The sequence below is a fragment of the Abramis brama genome (genome assembly GCF_963993115.1).
Source record: "Abramis brama genome assembly, chromosome: 4".
Lineage (NCBI taxonomy): Eukaryota > Metazoa > Chordata > Actinopteri > Cypriniformes > Leuciscidae > Abramis > Abramis brama.
This window is the reverse complement of record NC_139966.1, coordinates 36,308,356-36,327,901: the sequence shown is the minus strand read 5'-3', so window position 1 is coordinate 36,327,901 and position 19,546 is coordinate 36,308,356.

Genomic DNA, 19,546 nt, shown 5'->3' with positions numbered 1-19,546 from the left:
ACGATTTATCTAAACCCAAGTGATGGGTGGGTTTAGGGGCGGGGTTAAGGGTAGGTCATTCGTACGAATTCATACAAATTGGGCAACTCATAAAAAAATACATGTACGATTTAGAAAAAATCATACGAGTGAGGTCATATGAATTCAAATAAATTAGTCACCTCATAGAGTGTGTACAAATTGCTGTGAGATCCGGTTGGCAGACCATATAGATGACGAAAATGACATCACACAGAAAGTCTGCAAAATTACGTCAAACAACACTTCCTATACCATCCGATGTACTTGTAATGTCGTAAGAAGTTTGGCATCTACACTAATATTAGTCTGTCTCATCCTTATCCCGAGGTTACCGTAGTCAGCCGGATCCGGGCCGTATCCAGATCAGATGGTGGGACCGGAGACCGCGTGATCAGAGACCGTGTCTACTAGACAATCCCCTGTGACCTTGGCCTTGTTGACAAGACTGTCACCGACACAGTTCCTCAGCTGAGACCACAAGAACCAGACAGTTCCCCTGCAAAGTCCCTATGGCCAGCTTCGGCTCCACACTGGCGTGATGAATCATAATGACACCGTTTTCGTTCTGTGGCCAGAGGAGACTGAGCCTGTTTTTTTTTTCTCTCCATTCTTCACCTGATGGAGTTTGGGTTCCTTGCCACTGTCGCCTCTGGCTTGCTTATAGTTGAGGACACTTAATATTCAACACTATTATTGATCTGACTGTACTGATGCTGTTGTGTGAGAACTGAACTGAGCTGGACGATGGCAATTTTTTTGGCAGAAATACTTTATAGATTGAATTAACTAATTAAATAATTGATGATCTTTATAATGGATCTGAATCAACACTAAACTGACTTCAGCTGAACAACAGCCGAAATGCAACATTTCCCTGTTATCACTGCTTTGAAACAATCTGTATTGAGCACTTTATAAATCAAGGTGACTTGACTTGGAGTGGAACGTGGGAAGGAGGAAAGGGCTTTATACTTCAAAAAATTCTTCCATCGGTGATTTGCTGTAATACATTAGTTTTCTCTTCCTCCTCAGGACCGCCTGTCTACATCTGTTTATGTATGTCTATATGTACAGGCACAACAGCATATATTACATGCATGTTGCAGCATATCTATTGTGTCTTAGAAGTATTTGTACTTGCTCTGTCACAGCAGTGTAAGCAGATCTACACAGACACTTAGTTGTGATTCTCATATACTATATATATCATTGTTGTATCGATAGCATTTTAGATGTTTCTCCTAACATTTGTTATGAGAAATACAAATAGACACAAATGAGACAAGAGAAATATTTGAGAGACAGAGTCAAAACTGAGAATGTTGTAGAAGAAACAGAGAACATCTCTTTATTGTCTTGCTGCAATCTCTTTCAAGACTTCATTATAGGAATATTTTATTGCTCAGAGGTTGCTCTTTTTAAGCTCATTAGTTGAGATTCTCAAATATCTCTCATTTTAGTATCAACAGTGTCTCAGATGTTTGTCTTAAAATGTATTAGGAGAAATAAAAGTATGCGCAACTGAGACATGAGATAGTTCTGAGAAAAAGGAGTCCAAATGAGAATGGACTGTGAGAAACAGAGAATATCTTCTTCTTTTTCTTCTTCTTCTTCTTCTTCTTCTTCTTCTTATTCTTATTATTATTATATGCCATTTGGGATTTTTCACCTTTAATTTTAGAGGCGACAAACGTGAGCAATCCAGAGCTAAGGAGACAAATCTGAGCACAGTGTTGTTGAGATCTCTTCTAAAAAAGAGACCATTGTGAGAGAGTTAGAGTTTTGTGTGAGAAGGAGGAGACTCAAGCAAAAGTCTCCATTTGATGTTAAAGTAACCTCATTTTTGTCTAGGAGAAACATTTGAGATGTTAAAGAGATCTCATTTTTGATTTTTTCTTTCCTATGGGTTAGTCCACCGAGTCCTTTGATCTGTCAAACGCTTTAACTTGCTAAATATTTATCCCAACAGTTGTCATGACTAAACTACTCTAAGACACCAATATTGAGTATAACATCAAGAACAGCCACCTTAAACATTAGTTTCACGAGTTCGCCCGCCCGTTCTTAATAGTTAATGGGAAATAAATTTGGCTTACTGTCCTCGAAAAAGGCTTGAACCCAAGGCTCGGTTTGAGCTCTGAGCTCAACCCCCTTTAAGGGAACCTAAGGCTGTGTTCACACTGCAGGGCTTAATGCTCAATTCCGATTTTTGGAAAAAATTCGATTTTTTTGCAAGGCCGTTCACATTTCCAATTAAATGCGACCTTTTGTGATCTCCCTGTGTGAACGTGAAATGACCCAGAAGTGACCCGCATGCGCAGAAGAGTACTCAACGGTCAACGACGTCACTTGTTGTTTGCGGAAGTAGCTAAACTTCAACTAACTGTGATTCTCACACACACACACACGAGCGCACGCAGCGACCGTTACACAAGAGCCAGACAGCAGCCGCTGACCTATCTAATATCAGCACAAATAAGTTAACATAACGTTAGTCATATATAATGATGGTGGCCGTGGGCTTTTATTTATTTTTTTAATTAACGGGCTCGTCGAGGTCGACCCGTTCGGCAGATTTACCTCAGCTCGACGAATATGCAGTCCGTTTTCAAACCGACGACTACTTCAACGCAGAATTATGACGTTGTTCGCGTATCAATGATGTGCGGGTCGGATACATGCGACCTGGCCGTTCAGACTGAAGTCGCATTTCAAAAGATCGGATATGTATCGGATTTGGGACCACATACCCAAGTGGCCTGGGTCGCATTTGAAAAGATCGGATCTGTGTCGTTCAGACTGTCATGAAAAGATCAGATACAGGTCGCATAGGGGCAGAAAAATCGGAATTGGGTCGTTTCAGCCTGCAGTGTGAACGTAGCCTAAGGATTAACTAAAATCCTCTAAACTTTTTTAAATACTCAATATTTCAACTAACCACTTGCTAACCACTAATACTAAATACTAACCACTGGCTTGCATGATAATTCCTTTCCGAAATCATATTTTACAGTATAGTTGTAACAGTTATGTCTTCATTTAGTTTGTTTTGTCTTGTTCAGTTCATTTGCCCTCATTGTGTATCTTGATTAGTTTACTATTCGCACCGGTTTCTGTTTTCTTCGATTACGTTCTCTCTCTTTAGTTCCCTTATAAAGTCTCCCTGTTCTGTTCAGTCCACTGTCGGTGATTGTATGTGTTACCCTGTGAGTACTCTTTGTCTTCCTGGAATAAATATCACTTATTTGGATTATCTTCATCTTTGTGCGCTCTCTTGTTATCCGTCTTGTTAGCAGCGTGACAATAGTATATTTTATATCATTTTTAATACATATTGCATATATGCAATAAAATTGCATATTTTAATACGACATGCAAGTCCATTTATGTTTTGAGAAATCATTATCGCTCCATTTTTGATTGATTTCAAACTGACCCAGCTTTCTCCACACCTACGATTCTGACAAATGCTTAGTCAGAGACCTCTCTAGTGTGTGTTATACGTCATCAGTTATAAAGTGGACTCAAAAGTCAAAACCTGATTTTGTCAGAATACATGGTTTTATTTTAATTGACACTAGTGGAGAACAGGCTTTTTACGTAACAGTGTAGCATCTACAGTATCAGCAATGGACTAACTGTCAACACTAAGCACCCAAACCCTCACCCCGTCACAGAAACATCAACACATTCCTAAAAAGTGCAGCAGTCAATCATTGTCAATCAGAGCAATCATTCCCATTTTTCTAATGCACTTAATATTGGTTATTACTCTAGAGGCTGAACATGCTTGTATGGCAGCAGATGAGAATATTAACATCAGCAAGTGTTTATCAAAGAGCATACAATTTTTTGAGAAGCTCAACATGAGATTCATTACCTTCAGAGGGGAGCTTTTGGCATCAGTCCATTCTAATCAGCCTATTAATCAACATCCCCTGTAAACTGCAATCATCAATCATACACATCCAAAACACAAACTCTCTAATACCAGCACGTTCGCCTTGATTCAAAAGCTCTTTATTGTTTCACAGACTCTGATTAAATAAAGGAGAGATGGTTCTTTTGTTGCCTCAGATTTACAGTCTTTACATTACTTTGTCAGCAAGAGTTTAATAGAGAAAGAATTGCCGCCTTTCTTCTGTCTATTATTTTTCTTGTGATCTGATGTTTATTTAATTATTAATGGCCTTTTTTAGGTTCAAAACAGTGGATTATATTCACTGTTTTCATAATACAACATTCTGAGTACCTCAAGTGTCTTCTCAGTGAATATTATGTAATAAGATTAGTTTTAGGTCCTGAAATAAATTTACATTCTTATTTTTATTAAATTATTCTTAGGTTATATTTTTACATTTATTTATTCGATTTTAAAATTATTTTTTCATATTTTTTATATATTACACTAAGCATGTATCTACTATATTTTATACATTATTAAAATGTGCACTGTTTTAATATGTTTACTTAGTTTGTACTTATTCCTCAAGATGTTCCTCATTTGTAAGTTGATTTTAATTAAAGCATATGCTAAATGTATACAGGTCTCTGGAACTTAAATTACTGTCAGCTTGCAAGAGTTCAAGGCAAATATCTTTAAATGGTCATCTTTGTTTTCATCTGTGCACACACTGATGCTTTCTGCTGACTGTAGAGCTACTGGCTAGCGGCTTTTGATGGCACAGGAAATGAAGACGCTTCTGGCTTTTAATTATGTGTGGAGTAATGGGAGAGGGAAAACATCACGCCAGCCCAAATAACCATGAACAAAGACGATGACAAACATACACACAATTTCCATGTTGGAAACAAAAGGGGAGAGGAACAGAAAAACAAACAAATAAAGAATACTCTTAACCCAACCAAATAAGCCCTTCAATTCAAACAGATACTGCCTGAGGTTTGCTGAGTTTAAAAGACGGCATGAAATGGAAGTTGTGATTGTCTTTTCTTCCCTATTGTGACATATGCAAATGAAACAGCTTCTTGATCAAGAACATATGTGACTTGATTTTGTCGATCTGGAATTGATTGGCTCATCGGATCGTTGTTGTTTGTTGCTGCAATCTCATGTGAGTGACAGGTTTATGAAGGGGAGAGGTTATTGTCCTGCCCTTGCGTCGATGAACATGTCATCAGAGAAGATATGCCGTTTCATGAGAAAATAAGAATTGTCTATATTGATGTCATGGTGGCTTTAAGATCTCTTTTGATCTCTGGTTTCCCTGCTGAGTAAATCAGCCAGTTGTGGTTAGCTTTCCCATCCTGGCTAGTCTTAAAATGGATTGTTTTGGTGATTTTAGAGGTCTGAGCACATGTTGGACGAGCTGGGAGACCAGACGTCCAGATTAGACCAGAATCTGCCATTGGGAAAATATAAATAAATATATATTAAATTAACAGTCTAAACCTAAAATTACAGTCAAGTTCAGTTTTTGACCCACATAAATTCTATTTATTTTGTTGTTACATTTACTAACTTAATGTCTTGTGAAGAGTAAATGGATCCTGACATCACAAGAGTAGTCTCTTTACAAGTTCACATTTTTATTTAATCTTTGAAACTTGTAAAGGTAACAACAGGCTCATCGGAAAAATCAAGCAAAAAAAATCAACAACAAAAAATAAATAAAATAAAAATAGGCTCCCTATACATATTACTATGGAAGCATGTTTCCGCCACAGAATAAAAATTAAAAAGGTAATTGCGACTTTTTATCTCACAATTCTGATTTTTTTTTTTCTCACAATAGCGAGTTTACATCTCGCAATTCTGACATCTTGTCTCAGAATTGTATGATATAAAGTCGTAATGAAGTGTTATGAAGTCAGAATTGCATGTTATGAAGTCAGAATTGTGAGATATAAACTCGCAATTGCGAGAAACAAACTCGCAATTCTGACATTTTTCTCAGAATTGCATGTTTATATCTCGCAATTCTGACTTTATAACACGCAATTGGGAGATATAAAGTCAGAATTGCATGATATAAAGTTCCAATTGTGGGTAATAAAGTCAGAATTGCGGGATATGAACTCGCAAATCTGAGGAAAAAAGTCAGTCTTTTCCTTAGAATTGGACTTTATAACTCGCAATTGATCACAAAGATCTAAACTCGCAATTGCGTGTTATAACGTCTTATTACACGGCTCTGTGGAATACTTGATTCTGATTGGTCAATCGTGCCATCCAGTGGTAGGTTATTCCCAGATAACAACCGCTGAAAGTTTATATCTCGCAATTACGAGTTTATGACTGTATGCCGTATCTCTTAAATGTCCATCTAGTTTGAACTTTACTAGCTTTGCGTTTAAAGACCTAATAAAATATTTCTAATATTTCACTCAGATCAATGTCTAATTATTTACTTAATTAATTATTTACTTGCTGATGGAAGGAGGATCCTTGTCACCCTGTTGGGGTTTATTTTGAGAGAACAACCGGCTGGATGTACATTATCCCTTACATAATTGTGAGATATAAACTCGCAATTGCGTGTTATAAAGTCATAATTGCGAGATATAAACTTGCAAAAAAGTCAGAATTGCGAGTTTATTTCTTGCAATTGTGAGTTTATATCTCGCAATTACAAGTTTATATCTCGCAATTGTGAGTTTATATCTCGCAATTATGACTTTATGACACGCAATTGTGAGTTTATATCTCGCAATTCTGACTTTATAACATGCAATTGTGACTTTATATCTTGCAATTCTGAGAAATAAACCAGACATGTCACTTTCCAAACTGCTGCAATACAGGTGCTGGTCATATAATTAGAATATCATCAAAAAGTTGATTTATTTCAGTAATTCCGTTAAAAAAGTGAAACTTGTATATTATATAGACTCATTACATGCAAAGTGAGATATCTCAAGCCTTTATTTGTTATAATTTTGATGATTATGGCTTACAGCTTGTGAAAACCACAAAATCAAAATCTCAGAAAATTTGAATATTACATGAAATCACACAGTAATTACACAGTAATCCCATGGTCATTGAACCATGTTTTGGTTATTTTGGCAGTGTGGGCAGGTGCAAATCCTGCTGGAAAATGAAGGAAGCATGAAGTGCTCTGGAAATGTCCTGGTAGACGGCTGCGTTGACTCTGGATTTAATAAAGCACAGTGGACCAAAGTCCTCTTTTCTGATGAGAGCAAATTTTGCATCTCATTTGGAAACCAAGGTCCCAGAGTCTGGAGGAAGAATGGAGAGGCACACAATCCAAGATGCTTGAAGTCCAGTGTGAAGTTTCCACAGTCTGTGTTGGTTTGGGGAGCCATGTCATCGGCTGGTGTTGGTCCACTGTGCTGTCCACTCAACGCAGCCGTCTACCAGGACATTTCCAGAGCACTTCATGCTTCCTTCAGCAGACAAGCTTTATGGAGATGCTGACTTCATTTTCCAGCAGGATTTGCACCTGCCCACACTGCCAAAATAACCAAAACCTGGTTCAATGACCATGGTATCACTGTGTAATTACTGTGTGATTTCATGTAATATTCTAACTTTCTGAGATTTTGATTTTGTGGTTTTCACAAGCTGTAAGCCATAATCATCAAAATTATAACAAATAAAGGCTTGAAATATCTCACTTTGCATGTAATGAGTCTATATAATATACAAGTTTCACTTTTTGAATGGAATAACTGAAATAAATCAACTTTTTGATGATATTCGAATTATATGACCAGCACCTGTACTTCATACTACATTACAATGTGTCGTGAAACTTGAAAGAAACCATTTAGCAGAAATATCGCCATAGGCACATTTACCCAATCAGCCTGCATTGATTGCAAGGTAAACAGACTGGTAGGGGTTAGAGTGTGCTCAAGAAAGACTACAAATTAAAGGGTTAGGTTAGTTAATATGTAGTTGACATTATAAAAAAAAACAAAAAAACAAAACAAAAAAACAACATGCAATTGGGTTGTTGAGGTAAGCAGTCGCTTGTACTTTATGTACTGTGATTGACAGGACTAGATGAACAAACTCCTCTACAACTTTGTTTAGAAAGTTTCAGAGTTGAAAATACATGCTCCCAATGAGGCATGTCTCTGACTTGTGTTTCAGATGACCAGAGAATAACAATCTTCTGAAAAACTTTATATGTTCAACATATCCTTCATTTTGATACGCTGGATGAGTAAGAATACAATCTCCTAGAGTACCATTAACAATCTTGGACATCTTAATTTCAACACTTTCATGTTTATCTGTGATGTTACAAGTAACATCAGCTCATAACAAAATGCAGTATCGGAGTTCAACAAGCTGTCAGAGAAGTGCTACATGATATTTAATTTGGGCTCACATTATTGATGTTCAGTGTTTAATCTACTGTGAGAAAGTACATTTGTAAGTGGTCACAAATTCAATACAAGTCTGATGTGATATAGTATAGCTTCGCTCTAGGGATACATCAGTGTTCAGGGAAGTGGCCAAGAGTTCCCCTGAGATCCCACTAAAATGGCTCTCCCCACAGCACACTTGGGGATTTTGTGAAACATTGTAATACTTTGTGAACAGTAGCACCACTGTGGAAACCAGTCATCAGATAAAGTCAATATAAGTCGGTGTTAACTGTCAAACATGGTATAGATATGTGGCTTTATCCATCAGTTAGTGTGGTAAACGCACATTAAAACAGACATAGATCCCGTCTTTTGTAAAGTGTGTTGTTTAAGCTCAAATGGTAAAGCATGGGGCTAACAGTGCCAGGATTAGAGGTTTAATACCCAGGAAATGATTGATAAAATGTATGACTTGAATGCAAACGTCCACCCAATGTAATGGAATTGAAACTCATCTTCGTCTAGCATGTTTGCACATAACTTGGATTATAGTTGGGCCTGCTGTTTTGCATCTGCTCCAAAAGAAAAGGTGATGTGCAATGTGTAGAATCCTTCAACTATTCAATTATGCATTGTGTCATGTATATTTAGACACCGAGATGAAGACTGTACTCAACTACTGGATGCAAAAAATAGCTGTGGCTTGATTTGAATTGTAAACATACTCGTAACATACTTTGGGCCCTATTTTAATGATCTAAGCGCATGGTCTAAAGCTCACGGTTCAAGTGCACTCAGGGCGTTTCCGAATCCACTTTTGATAGTTTAACGACAGGAAAAATGGTCAGCTCTTCCGGCGCATGGTCTGAAAGAGTTGTCCCTATTCTCTTAATGAGTCTTTTTAAAAGCCAGTTGCGCTTGCGCCATGGCGGATTCGCTATTTACATGGCGGAATTCGAAAGCGAAAAAACTGAACTCTTCTCTAGCAAGGAAACGGATCTACTCGTAAGCGAGGTTGAAGCGCGCAAGCAGACCATTTAATGCGCTAACAAAAAACATATTGCACCATTGACTTTAGACCAGGTTTCAGTTGGTCAATGGCAGAGTCTATTTCAGTTGCTTCAAAATAGCAACGCGTCAACAATGCACCTGAACACAGGCCAGCATGCCCATGGGTGAACAAATGGGCACAAATGCATGTGTTATTTGAAACAACGTGGCGCAGGATGTGAAAATGAAAACTGCGTCGGGCTGAAACTAGCAAAAAACACTGGCGCTGTATTGCGCAGAGTGAATGATAGGGCCAGTAGTGTTGAAAAAATGAACTTTTCTAATAATATTTAGGGCTATTTTTATTTTTTTCCGCTTATTTATAGAAGATTTAAAGGAAGTTTCTTATTTTTGTTTTAGATGGTCAACTTTGTCTAAGTTGTTTGTCTTTGTTTGGAACATACAGTAAGAGTAGAGGTATAGATTTCACATGGATAGCATAGCTCAGATAATTTGTTCTTTGCATAATTTGATGTGAAATATTTGAGGACGTACTGAGATCTCTGACTCTTCTGAGGGAAAAACATCTGGGGAGACCTTAAGGGGGTCTTCAAATATCTTTTCAACACACATATCATTGCGGTCTTGGTAAAACAATTGAGATATCATCTCATGCGTGATGTTATTGCATTGTTCCTCTGTTTGTCGCCTGTCTTGAAATCAACTGTGAGCCAAATCTCCTGTGTGCTAGCTTCATATGAAATGAGTTCCTGCCTATGCATTTCAAATCAGTTACTTATGAAGTTCAATTCAAGGATGCTGTCACGCATGCTAAAACTACTGTTTCTATAAGCAGTGTGTTTTGTTGTGCATTGTTGGGAAAGTTCAGTAGATCTTCCATATTAAAAAAGAAGACAGCCAAAACACAGTTCATCTGTCAACATCCCTCCACCTTGAAGGAGAAACAATCTTAGGGTGTTAAATTTAGCATCTGCACCTTGTGCCCTGGATCTTTTCAAGATGCTCTGCTCTTAGCACAGTGAAAGCAAAAAAAAATAAAAAAATAAACTTGAGCTTAAAAGCATCTGTCACAATAAAGGTCATCGCATACAGGTGCTAACAAGATTAAAAATGTACAGCCAGCCGCTGTGGTTCTTTTCATCCTCTAAAGAAGGACCGTTTCAGACTTGCCTTTGACTCTTGCCGCCCCCTGACCTCACAAGCCCATCGGTGTGCATTGCGGAGTCTTCCTGTGGCCTTTCTATTACGCCTGCAGAGCTAGGACTTTCAGCATGGGCTGTAATTGGATCTTTTCCTCAGTGTATGTCTCTTTCTGTCTGTCGTCATACAGGGATAACTGACACAAGGTGAGTAAAACCACCATAATCAGCTTACCTTCAATGCTGGGAACAATTCATTATACACACTGATGACTTCATTCTCAAAGAACACAGCTAGTGCCTGCTGTTTGAATGTGAACAGATATGTGTGTGTGTGTGTGTCTCTCTGTCTGAGAAAAGTAGCTTTCAACTCTGTAATCTCTTTTATTCTGAACCACGGGGGAGGGTGGTGTAACAAAAAATATTACATATCGCAGTATGAGTAATTTTATATTAAGGTAAGGTAGGCCTACATACTGTATAATGAAATACATCAAATATATATCCTTGTGAAAAAAAGAATATACTAAAATATACTTGAAATACATTTTCTTTTATGCTAAGTATATAACAAATGCATTTACATATTTATGTAAATTAATATAAATACTCTACAATTGTACTTTTAGAGTTGATTGATTGATTGACACAAACCAAAAAAATATGTTTATACATAATTTAACAAATTATTGTTTACCTGGCATCATTCTAAAAAGAAAATGCTTTATATGATGTTACACGAGTTTAAAACAAAATACTAGAAACATCTAAGAGAAGAAAGTGTTTAGTTACTAAATTCTGATTGAATGAGACTCATTTAATGCCATAGCCAATACAAACACATCTGTCAAGGCACATCAATTGCAAACAACTCAAAGCAGAGTTTAAAAACACCCGCAAATAATAAGTTCTTCATTTTCTTCTGTTGATTGGAACACATCACATTCTATATGCATTACTCCATGTTTCTTCAACCCTCTGACAGGTAAATAATGTAAAACTGTCCAATCCACTGACAGCCCTGCAAATAGCAAAACATATTTCAAATTCTCTCAAGCACCGTATATACACTGTCATGCCACCTAGCTTTATATCATGGCATTGTTGAATTCTTCATTCTGAATGGTTGACAATGATTATTTTCCTGTAACTGCATGACTATATAGACTGCAATACAGTGCAGAATCACTTTGCTAATTTTCAGAATTTTAACAATAAGTTCAGATCTCTGAACAGTTAGTTTTTTGTTCACACCAGATTTGAATTTTGTATTCATGTAAGAAAAAAGAAAAAAAAAAAGAAAACGTTTTGGCACATGCATGTGTGCAAATGAGTAAGTTTGATTGTCTTCAGTTTGCACAAACTAATACACATGGTTGATTCTGTATACGTAATACTGTATACAAATGTGCATATTTTTTTCTGTGTGAAACATTGACTTTTTCCAGTAAACCTACTGTTGAAATCTGTATCAAAAAATCTCAATGTTATACACAAAATCAGCTAGACAAAATAGTCAACAAAAAATAAAACAACATTTAAACATTTAAATGTTTAACATTTAAAGCATTCAGACCATTTTTACCCGTATGGCTCACATAACAACAAATACATTCCTTTCTGTAGCATTGGTCAATTTACTAACACAATAATTATGTTTTAAAGCATGAATTAAATGTTTTGGGTGAGTTAAACTGCATTTTGCAGATAAACAGTCTCATAAAACAGTTGTGAGAATGTTAAGACCAAAGCAAAACTGATTTGAGGAAAAACTCTAATGTAAAAATGATTATCTAACCCTGATAGATTTTTTGGTTACACTTTAATTTAAGGTGTCCATGTTACAGTGTAATTATAGATTTAAGTACCGAGGTAATAATAATGAACTACATGTACTTAGGTTAGGATTAGTTAGTTGTATTTAATTATGCACAATTTATAGTAATTACAATAGTAACACAAGAATAATTACATCATCTTTCAAGAGCAGGAAAAGGAAGATCAATCTGAAAGTTTTTCAGTGTTATGCTCCAACTAACGACAGTGTAGAAGAGGACAAAGACCAGTAGACTGCAGAAGATCGGGACATTCCCAGACAGAGAAATTATTTTCCTTATGTGCAATTTCAACAACAAGATTGGATAGATAACGCGATACGAGCAAGTCATGGGGACTCATGGACTGGAAACGATGAGTGAGAATGGAGAGAGATTTGCAGATGTGTGCACTTAACAACCTGGTCATTGGAGGTATTGTCTTTCCCTAAAAATGGATCCACAAGAGCACTTGGGTATATCCAAACAGCATGATGGAGAATCACATAGATCACGTCTGTATTAGCAATAAGTTTAGCAAATCCTCACCAGATGTCAGAGTTAGAAGAGGAGCAGACGTGGCGTCCGACCATTAGTGGAGATGCTGTATGCCTTATATGAGAGGATCTGGGAAGAAGAGAAGGTTCTGACAGACTGGAAGGAGGGATACCTCGTAAAATTCCCCACGAAAGGTGACATCAGCAATTGCGCCAACTATGGAGGCATCACACTCCTGTCTGTACCAGGGAAGGTCAATTATCAATTGGATCCTCCTGGAGAGAATGAAGGACATTGTCGGACCCACAGCTTCGAGATCAACAAGCAGGTTTCTAGCAGAATAGATCATGCAGAGATCAGATCGCAATGCTCCGCATCATAGTCGAACAGTCGCTGGAGTGGGATTCCTCATTGTATATCAACTTTGTCAACTATGAGAAGATGCTTGACAGCTTGGATCAAGAGACCCTTTGGAAGCTCCTTCCATCTTTTGGCTCTCCTCCACTATGGCATCCCAGTCAAGAATGTTAACCTGATTAGAAAATATTATGATGGAATGGCTTGTAGAGTCATCCATGGAGGGCAGCTCACCAATAACTTCCAGGTAAAAACAGGAGTTAGACAAGGATGCTTGATGACACCCTTCCTGTTTCTTTTTGCCATTGACTGGATTATGAAGGAATCCACTAGAGAGCCAAGGAACGGAATCCAGAGGACCTCGTGGATCCAGCTCGAGGACCTGGACTTTGCTGACGACCATGTACTTCTCTTCCATGATAAATAGCAGATGCAAGAGAAGACTGATGTAGTGACAACTATTTCATCTCAGATTGGCCTCAGTGTTAACAGAGATAAGACCAAGATCCTCAAGATAAAACCCACAAGCAAGGATCCAGTCATGCTGAATGGAAGTCCCCTGGAAGAACTCCAGTCCTTTACCTGGGCAGCATCATTGACAGAACAGATGCAGATGTCAAGGCAAGGATTGGCAAAGCAAGAGCGGCCTTCATACACCTCAAGAACATCCTTGACAACAAAGATCAGCCTATTCAACACTAACGTGAAGTGACTTTAAAGCTGACATCATTAAAGCTGATTGGCTATGCCTAGAAACAGTTGGAAAGAATGGCCAAGGACAGAGGGCTATGGAGATCTGCGGTTTGCGGCCCATACCCTGGTGAGGGTGACTGGCATAAGTAAGTACAATAGTAACTACATGTAACAAGGATACTGTAAAATAAAGTGTTACAAGTGTTCTTTTTTTGTGTGTGTGTGTGTGTGTGTGTGTTATATATATATATGCAATTTGAATGAGAAACACTGTTCTACATCTTTTATCTTAGAAAAAAAATCAGATTCAAAGTTTGGCTAATCAAGTCAAGTCATCTTCATTTATATAGTGCTTTTAACAATGCAGATTGTTCCAAAGCGGCTTTACAGAGATACAAGGATAGTTTAAAGTAACAGAGATTGTTTTGGCTTAATATCAGTTCTTGAATAAAGTTTTTTCCCAGCTAAAGTTAATTTGATTGATTCACTTCGGTCGCAACGATCATTAGTTATTAACTTAAGGGGCCGCTAACACGACACCGTTTTAACAGGAAACTCTACACAGACATTAAACGCAAAACCTTTGAGAACGCTGATGGCGTGCACATGCGTATTACGAGTTCAGTCTATTGGTATGCGCGTTTGAATATATGTGCACAGGTTTGTAATTCCCAACAAACCAAGCCTTAAAAAACTACTTGTCTGGTCTTAACATTTTGATACAGAATTGTGTCACTTTGGGGTAGATACGCGAACCGAATTTTCCCGACAACGCTTTATCTGTAGAGTGTTAAATTGATCCTCCATAAGGAGAAACTAGTTGGCACTTTAGCACCCCGCTATGACATCGGGTCCAGGCGCAGGTCCTTCATCAGATCTGGATACAGCCTGGATCTGGCAGGCTGCGGGAAAACCTCGGGATAAACAAAAAAACACTAAAATTAGCGTAGATGCCATTCTTCTTACGATGTAACGAGTACATCAGGATTTATGGGAAGTGTTCCCGGTTCCGGCTGACCTGATCTATGCAGCCTAACATTGAATTATAGAAGTCTATAATGTGTTATGTGTATGCTAGGTCAAAGAGATGTGTTTTTAGTCTAGCTTTGAACTGACAGAGTGTGTGCTAGGAAATCACAAATGTAAAAATGATTTATATCAATACAACTGTCCTTCAGTAGTGGTGTCATGGTAAATATAATTTCATATCTTGTGTGATTTCCAATAGAGTCAAATAATTTTGTCAAATTGTTTAAAATAGAGTGCTAAAAGTGCCCATAGTTCAAGAAACACTATTAAAAAATATTTGACTAAATTATGCAAATACAGAGTCATGGTTGGTGTAGCAGTTAATTGTATTTCATTTCTCTGCCATTGACAGGTGTGGTGAAAAGTTAATTGTCAACTGTGGTATAAATGCAATAATTGACACCAGACCACTAAATCATTGAAATCTGTCATGGATAAAAATGGCAAAAGTAACAGCTCAGTAATAGGTGTACTTTAATTTTTGCAGTCTACCATTAATTATTCCTTAGTTTTATTAATCTCTGAAGTAATGAGTCTTTTCTATTAATTTGGCATGGGCCACAACTTTTTCAGAATGCCCTGGCAAACATCCAAACATCTCTTGGATTCTTAAAAACTCTTTCGTTTTACATGTGGAACTAAGTGTCTGCCATCTGGTGACCTAACTGCTACCAGTTCTCTCCCGTTGAGGCAGTGCGTGCGTGAACGCTTCGCCGGGCATTTGCTGAAAAAACACCAGCCAAAGAATAATTGAATATAGTACAGTCAATTTCTCTCTCCTTCTTGTTACACATTCAATGTGTTCCAGCTCCAGTTGTGCAAATATTGCAAACATATTATGGCCTTATACTATCTTGACAGTTCACCTCCTCCCCAAGCGCTCACTGCAGGGCATTTTATTATCTTAATGGATACAGACAGCAGTGGGCCGGAACCAATGCTGTAAACCAATTGCGATAGGAATCCGCAGGGATACGAATTCACGTCTCCTCGTCTGTGACGTGTGTGTGTAGTGAGTTTTTGGCTTTCGTTTGTTAAAATGAATGAGCTAAATACTGTTGTCTTGGGTGAAGACTGTTTTAAGGCATCAGGAAAACATAACAGTGAAACAGCATGGTTAGGTTTCAGGTAAAAGGGATGAGGCGAACCACGTGCAACACAGAACACAACACACGCGGACAGACGAGCACACGGCCCAAGCAAACTCAAAACCGTATGCTCACAGAATGAGACCAGAGCACACTGAGAATGAGCGAATGCTCGCCCAACGCACACAACGGAAGACAAACACACCGAGCATGAATGTCTGAACGCCCGGCCCAGAACCGAAACCACTGAAGTACTGAACTAGACTGAAGTGCCAGTGTCAAACACCACATTCTGCACACAAAACAACATGGTCAGAAGAGCGCACAGACCAAGCAAACACAGAACCGCACACAATGATAGGGCTGAGGGCTCTGTCACCAATCTAAGAATAACAAACCTAAGAGACAGAACCCTGACACAACAGGTAAAACTAAATAAGATACTTCACCAAAATAGTAAAAAAATCTTTGAGCATGGGGGAACTCATTTATTTGCAAGACATTTGCCAAAATCATATATAAACAACTTTTAAAAGATATTTTGAGGTTATAGATAGATGAGCAATGTTTACTCAGTTGACACATACTTCATGCAATGACATTTTTTGTATTTGAAAAAAGGTAGATACTATATGAGTGTAAATAGTGGTAGATACTGCTGTACTAAGTATACATAGAAACAAACTGCCTCTTGTTCACAAAATAGAATATTGTAAATATAATTAATATACTAAGTACTAAAGGTAAAGTTAATGAAAATAGCCTGTTCCAACAAGGTTGACTATTTGCACTCTTGACATATCTAGATTTGACACTGCTAATATACTTAAAGCCTATATGCTATTGTTTAAATTGAATTTGTGTAAGCGAGTCCACTGGAGGCAAGCTTGCAGAACCCAAGCTTGTCTAACTCCTTTTTTTTATTTTTTTTGCAATAATCAAAAGTGAGCAAAACATAACAAAAAGACTAAGCATAACTTGACAACATAACACTCACTAAAATAAATTTACAGTGAACAATACAAGACAAGATACTGTGGAAACATGAGGTCAATAAATACACAGAGACTATGACTTGACAAGAACAGGATAAAACAATGAACCAATTAGAACTTAGGACACATGGCAAGGGGATCACATGGCAGGATCACATGACAAAGGGGAGCACATGACAAAACCAGGAACATGACAATGAGCATGAATTACAAAATAAAGTACATGAACATAAACAAAATCCAAAACAAACTGTGACAAGTTGTCAATGTATTAAAGTTTAAATATAGTAATTAAATAACACATAATGTTTCGTAAAATATATTTTATTGGTATTGACTTCTGAAATCCTGGTATCATGCCTGTATTTGTGTTTTAGTTCATAATTAGTGCAACTGTAATGAGGTGAAGACCTAATTGAGATATGTCAATGTTTATTAGCTCATCAAAATTCTTTTTTTTTTTTTTTTTTTGCATGAATTGGAAATCCTATGAGAAATATGTCTTGGTTTTTGTTATTTCACATTATACATACGTAATGGAACCTTTGTGCAGTTATTTAGTATGAATGTGAATGATACTAAGGGGAAACACGTTAACTGGACATTGATATTCCTGATCAGTTAGTAAGGTGTCCACAGAGAGGTTGATGCATCAAGAAATAAATGCTATTCAGAGTATCAAACGCTTGACAACGTGTCAGTAAGTCAAAGGAAGTGGGTCTTCTGAAGACAGGAAGTCTCATAGGAGCGCTGCATCCCTGGTGAGGTGTCAGCATCATCTCTCCCACTGCTAGAGTTGAAGAATAAAAGCTTGTGCAGTAAAGCATTTGTCAGATGATCCACACACTCTTGTGATTTCCTCATGGAGTTCTGGGGTGGTTCTATATATTTGATACAATGACTGAAATATAATGCATAAATCTTGATAAATAGTTGATTAAAAGGAAAAGTGGATGATAACATTACTGAACACGACAAACAACACTGCAGATGTAAACTTGTAACCTGCAATTGTTTGTTGACGCAAGTGTTTTTTGCTAGTTTCAGTCCGACGCAGTTATCATTTTCACGTCCTGCGCCACGTCGTTTAAATAGCAAATGCATTTGCGCCCATCAAGGTGTGTTCAGGCGCATTGTTGGCGCGTTGCTATTTTGAGGCAACAGAAATAGACTGCGCCATTGACCAACTGAAACCTGGTCTAAAGTCAGCTGGTCAGTATTTTTATTTTTTTATTTAAAGAGCGCATTAGTAATGTAGGCCTATAGGTGGGTGCACAACGCGTGTACACTCTGCTTATTACACACACAGGGACGTGCAGGAGTACACAAACTACCCAAATATTAAAAATAAAAGGATTACAATGTAAAAGATTAATATTGTGTACATAAAGATATGGTGAAATCCGGCTTGTCCCATAGATGGTGTGCTTGCGTGTTTTAACCTCATACACGAGCAGATCCGTTTCCTCGCTAGAGAAGCGTTCAGTCTTTCCACTTTCAAATTCCGCCATGTAAATAGCGAATCCGCCATGGCGCAAGCACAACTGGCTTTTAAAGGGAATGGGAGATGAGACTCTGATTGGTTAATTGCACGTTACGCCCAAAACACCCATTACTCTTTAAGAGAATGGGGACAACCCTTTTAGACCATGCGCCGGGAGCGCCGACCATTTTTCCTGTCATTAAACTAGCATAAGTGGACTATACACTTAGATCCTTAAAATAGGGCGCTACATGTTATTGTCTAGCTCTATTTCAACACATAATTATTTTAAGTCGTAACAAATACAAATTTGTACGATCTCATTCATACGTCTCTGTACGTTACGCCCCACTGACAATTACTAAAGGTGGACCATCATTACATTTACATCATTACTTTCCATACAAATCACATTGTATGAATTCATACAAAATCGCCACCTCATAAAAGGAGATCGGGTTGCCATATTGTGGATTAAATGAACTGTGATTGTTTAGATGTCTGTTAGATGGTTTCTTGTCCTAGACGGTCAGAATAAGCTTCAATAGGTATGTTCACAATCTGATTTTAGATCTAATAGTCATATTTTGATGCCATTGGTGTGATGCAGTGGTTTGCAACAACAACCAGAATGTTAACTCAGACACTATTAGACATAATGAATGTATCTGGGATTTAACACTCTTCTGGGGAATATCACACTGACTTACATTACATAAAGTTCAGACTGTCAGCACTGAACTCGAGCTCTATTAACGCTGTGTAAGCTGTGAATGTAAGAGGGATATTGTGTAGAATCATATCTGACATGGTGCAGTTGTATGAGAAGTCTAAAAGAGGACTAGCTTCACATTTTCAGGGGCACTTTACAGTCGTACTGAATTTCCAGCCATTTCTCCAGTTAAATTGTGGCTGTAGGCTACGCTCAGCCAGGGATCTTCATTCTGCTCGGTAGATGAAAGGCTAATTTCTCAGCGGGTTTCCTTATTGCCTCATCCTCGTTTATTAAAGTTACTCTAATTTCATTTATTAGGCAGAAAGCAATCACATGCGTCCAACTACGTGTATCTATTCTTTTCTCTCGCCTCAACTAGGAGCATTTGCACACACACAC